This window comes from Erinaceus europaeus, chromosome 12 (assembly GCF_950295315.1).
Source record: "Erinaceus europaeus chromosome 12, mEriEur2.1, whole genome shotgun sequence".
Classification (NCBI taxonomy): domain Eukaryota; kingdom Metazoa; phylum Chordata; class Mammalia; order Eulipotyphla; family Erinaceidae; genus Erinaceus; species Erinaceus europaeus.
The window spans coordinates 71082653-71088652 of record NC_080173.1 but is presented as its reverse complement, the minus strand read 5'-3'; positions in this window follow the sequence as shown (position 1 = coordinate 71088652).

The following is a 6000-nucleotide window of genomic DNA, read 5'->3' as shown; positions in this document are numbered from 1 at the left end:
AATTAAAAAAAACCCTTTCCTCACCTCATTCTTTCTTTAAACCTTGATGTTGATGTGCTTCTCAAGCTTCATATTACCCTTAACACAAACACCACACACACACACACACACACACACACACACACACACACACACACACACATCATTTATCTCAAACTCAGGATACCTTTGACATGACAGAACACAATCTGCATCATAAAACAACTTAAAATGTTCTAAAAAGTAGAAGTTGTACACTCTATATTCAAACTACAATGGAACCAAATTAGTAACAGAAAGATTCCTGGAAATTTTCAACCAAATATTTGGAAATTAAACAATACAATCCTAATGAGCACATCGGTCAAAGAAGTTTCACATAAATGTCTTTGAACTGGGGGAGGAATGAAGATGTTTAGAGACAATCTATTTTTCCCTCCTCCCACATAAATAGTAAGGCAATAACAATGCATAGGAGAAAAAAAAACCTGCATAGATGTGTACCATTCATAGAAAGGGACAAGCAGTGAGTACCCAGGTGTCAAGGACATGGAGAAACATTCTTCTCTAAGACAAAACTCCCTCCAAGTGACTATGAACAGTAAGCAGGTAGTGATCACTAAGATAGGGAACTTTAATCTGGTAAGAAAAGGGCAAAAATTATTGAAATCCCCATATCTCAATTCTATCCTAAGTCTGTGCCTATAACCTCACAACAGTGGGAAATGGGGAATTGAAAGATATGAATATGGTAGGAAGTCTGAAGGCCGTCTGGTGGACAATATAATGGAATTCAGTCTCCATAGTAATAGACTGTGGAGGGAACATACAGGAAGGAATGCTCCATTGGTGGCCCATAACCTGCCAGATTCTATTCCCTGCCATCCTGGGAGTGTGCACAGTAGTATCATTCATCACCTGGACAGAGGTTCCAGTCACATATCAGAAGTGAAGCATTGCCTCCAATAACCTATTAGCCATGAACCCCTTGCATCTTTGAGCTTCTGGTTGCTACCCTGGTTCAAACACAGATATGCTGACCAGGGTCTTATAGAAATTAAACATAATGAGGAGACAGAAAAATTACCAATACTGAACAATACTCTATAATCTTACAATCTTATAACACACTAATAATCACAAACAAAAACTGGAAAAAAATACCTACACTATTAGAACAAGACTGCGATTTGAAAAAAAAAAAATTCAACATAACAATGAAATCTTCCTAAAGAGGACACATGTGGTCCGGGAGGTGGCCCGTGGTCCAGGAGGTGGCGCAGTGGCTAAGGAACTAGGCTCTCAAACATGAGGTCTGAGTTCAATTCCCGGCAGCACATGTACCAGAGTGATGTCTGGCTCTTTCTCTCTATCCTCCTATCGTTCTCATTAACAAAATAAATATAATCTTTTAAAAAAAGAGGACACATAAACTATAGTTCTAAGGATGCTCACTAAAATGAAAAGTTCAATGAAAGAAAGTGTCAATAAAGTCAGGAAAAAAAGGGAGATCATAACAGAAATCAGAGAGATAGCAAATATAGTAACTAAATTAAAATACATGCAGTGAAAAGAAGTACCAGAAGAAAGACAGAAATCAAAGTTTGAAGTAGTAAGCTAGAGGATATAGTAGAGGACCCCATAAGCATAGTAAAAAAAATTGTTAAATGATTTTTAAAATGCAGGTAGTATAGAGATTTATGGGACAATATCAAAAGAAATAACATTTACATCATGTAATAATGACAAGAAAGACAGAGAGATAATCCTTATTTGAAAAAATAATACCCAAGAACTTTCCCAAGCAAAAGAGATAAACAATCAAATACAAGAATGCTAGAAGTTCCAAACAAAATAGCATGAACTAAATCACACTGTAATATGATACGATGTGATTGATATGATTTAATAATATAAATGATTTATACGATTTATATTATTAAAATGGCATATATCAAAGATAGTATTTGGGAACCAGATGACAGTGCATCTAGTAAACCTAACATGTTACACTGTGTAAACACAGGTTCAAGCCCCCCATGAGTAAAGTAGTGGTACAGGTCTCTCTCTCTCTCTCTCTCTCTCTATCTATCTCTATCTCTATCTCTATCTCTACCTCCCCTTCCCCCCTACCAGTTTATCTATCATTACCAAATAAATAAGTAAATAAATAAATACATACATCCTGGGTGTTAGGTGGTAGTGCAGCAGGTTGAGCACACGTGGGGAAAAGCTCAAGGACCCGGTTCAAGTCCCCGACTCCCCACCTGCAGGAGCATCGCTTCACAGGCAGTGAAGCAGGTATGCATGTGTCTCTCTTTCTCTCCCCCTCTCTGTCTTCCCCTCCTCTCTCCATTTCTCTCTGTCCTATCTAACAATGACAGCATCAACAACAACAACAATAATAACTACAACAACAATGAAAAAAATAGCAAGGGCAACAAAAGGGAAAATACATATAAATATATATATATATATATATATATATATATATATATATATATATATATATATATATACCCTTTCAAAGGTATAAATTTAAAACAGCAAGAAGAAAGCGAGGTGTCACATACAGGAATATCCCATAAAACTGTCAGCTGATTTTGTAACAGACTTTAAAGGCAAGAAAGGATTGGTATATTCTAAGTTCTGAATGAAGCAGACCTCCTCCTTAAGAACACTCTATCCTAAACTAGGTTATCACTCAGGTTTGAAGATATTATAAGAGCTTTCCAAACAAATAAGTTATAAAGAAAGTCATTAATACTATCCTGACATTTCAAGAAATACTAACTCTACACATATTAAAAGAAAATATTGAGGAACAAATAAACAAACCAAAGAAAAATAAGCAAGGTCAAACAAAGGCAACAGAGCAGAGGTTATTAAGGGTAACTGGGTCGCGGGGCTGGGCAGTCGGCAAGAAAAGAGGAAACCCAGTATATTTTGTGGAAGAACATTGATACTCTGGTGGTGGTTGTGTTGAGTTAACACATTTTGAGGAAGTGAAAATTGTGTTTACGAAATATTGATAATCTTGTAAACCAAGGTTACCTCAAAAACAAATAACTTATAGTACATAAAAAATAAAAAAGCAATTGTGCAATTGTAGAAATACTTAAAATAAAATAAAAATTAAAAGATAATTTATACAAATTTGTATTTGCAAAAATAGTACTCAAAGAAAATGCATCATTTACTACATATGAGTATATATATATATATATATATATATATATATATATTGAAAAAAAGTTTATCATCTATCATCTAAATTCTCACCTTAGAGGATTAGTAAAAGAAATATAATAAACAGTAAATCAACTAGAAGCAAGAAAAAGAAAATGAAGTAATAAGAATTAATGAAGTGGGGGTCGGGCGGTAGTGCAGCAGGTTAAAAGCACATGGTGCAAAGCACAAGGACCAGCGTAAAGATCCCGTTTTGAGCCCCTGCTCCCACCTGCAGGGGAGTCACTTCACAATTGGTGAAGCAAGTCTGCAGCTGTCTATCTTTCTCTCCCCCTCTCTGTCTTCCCCACCTCTTTCCATTTTTCTCTCTCCTATCCAACAACGACATCAATAATAACTACAACAATAAAACAACAAGGGCAACAAAAGGGAATAAATAAATATTAAAAAAGAGAAAAAAGAATTAATGAAGTAAAATATTCAGAAATCAATAATATCCAAAATAGGAAAAACAACAAAGAAAATTGGTGAGAGGCTGGGTGGTGGTGTACCCAGTTGAGCACACACATCACTATGCACAAGCCTTTCCTCCTCATCTGCAGTGGGGAAGATTCACTAGTGGTGAAGTAGGACTGCAGGTGTCTTTCTCTCTACCTCTATCTCTCCCTTTCCTCTTTCAATTTCTCTCTGTCTTATCAAAGAAAGAAAAAAGCAAGAAAGAAGGAAGGAAAGAAGAATGGAAGAAAATAAAATGGCAGCTGGGAGTGGTAGGTTCTATATAGGCACCAAGACTAGCAATAGTTCTTGTGGCAAAAAGAGTAAAACAAAGACTTGTCCCTGGAAGCCAGGAAGATGGCTTATCTGGAAAAACACAGAGGATTTAAGTCTGCAGACACCACATGGAGCATCATGCAAAAGAAATTTTCATGAGTGGTGGGGCCGTGCTGTGGTGTCACTTCTCTCTCTCTTTCTCCCTTGCTGCCTCTCCATGGAAATAAAATAAATAAATAAGAATTTTCTAGGAGAGGTGCAAATGCATAGGTAGGAAACCTCTGACAAAATCAATAATGTGAATTTTATTCCAGCTAAGAGAAACAAAAGGGAGTAGGAAACAGATTACTAATATCATAAATGAAAGAAAATCATCACCATTGATCCAAGTTTATTAAGAGGATTTACAGGAAATATTGTGATACTACATCTACAGATTTGATAACTTCGAAGAAAATAAAACAACTTCTTTAAAGCACACTTTACTGAAAGTTAGAGAAAGAGAAATAGATCATCTAGATAGGCCTATACCTGGTAAAGAAATCGAATAAGTAGTTATTAAATTCCACCAAACAAAAAGCATGGCACTGGTCTTACCTGGGACTCTACCAAACACTGAAAGAACAGACAACAACAACATTTCACAATTTATTCATGCGGACAGAAGCAAAAATAACACCTCATAATTCATTCTGTGAGGCCAGCATTACTTTAATATTTAAACAAGATGAATATGCTGCTTCAAAAGAAAAACTACAGACAAAATACATTAAAAAGTCCACAAAAATCACAAAGAACAGGGAGTTGGGCAGCAGCACAGAGACTTAAGCGCACGTGGCGCAAAGCTCAAGGACCAGCATAAGGATCCCGGTTCGAGCCCCTGCTCCCCACTTGCAGGGTAGTAGCTTCACAGGCGGTGAAGCAGGTCTGCAGGTGTCTATTTTTCTCTCCCATTCTCCGTCTTCCCCTCCTCTCTCCATTTCTCTCTGTCCTATCCAACAATGATGACCTCAATAACAACAACAATAATAACTACAACAATAAAACAAGGGCAACAAAAGGAAATAAATATTTAAAAAATCACAAAGAATAAATAATATAATAAACATATTAAATAAAAAGGGAAAATTACAAGTAAAACACACATTTAGGGGCTGGGTGGTGGCACACCTGGTTGAGTGTACAAATTACAATGTGAAAGGACTAGGGTTTGACCCACAGTCCCCATCTGCAAGGGGAAAGCTTCACGAGTGGTGAAGCAGGGCTGAAGGTGTCTCTCTGTCTCTCTTCCTCTCTGTCACCCCCATTCCTTCTCAATTTCTGGCTATCTCTATCCAATAAATATATAAAGATAATTAAAAAGTTAAAACACATTTAACAAAGTTTCAAGATTCAAGGCTAATATTTAAAGCTTTGTCACATTTCTCTATGGCAGCAATAAATACTGGTAACATGATATTAATAATACTATACCATTTACATTAGCAGAAAAAAAGGAAAGTACTTAGGGTTGAGTCTATGAAAACATATACAACAGTTATGAAAAAAGTTGCAAATCTCTGATGAAATATTAAGATATTAGGATCTGGGAGATGGTGTGTCTGGTATAGTATACATTTAAAATGTGCAGGGATTCAGGCTCAAGTCTCTGGCTCCCCCTTCCAGAGAGAAAAGCTTCACAAACAGTTTAACAGTCCTGCTGGTGTCTCTTTTTCTCTCCCTCTTTCTTCTCATTTTTTGCCTCTACCTAAAAATTAATTAATTAATTATTAAAAAAGAAATTGGAGGAAAGAAAATAATTTTAAAAAGATTTCCATAATGGTGAAAATACTCTATGTTTATAAATAGGACTAGTCAATTTAACATATCAGTTCTTTCCAGCTTGATTATGTAATAAACATAATCCCAATCAAAGTTCCATGGCTTGTGAAAGAAGGGAACTAGAAGGCACTTATCGAACTTTGCTATCTGAATTTAGATGCAAAAATACAACTCTCTGTATAGTAATACTTGGAAATAAACCTGAAAATCTAGTTAAGATGAATGTGTTTTATCCATTTC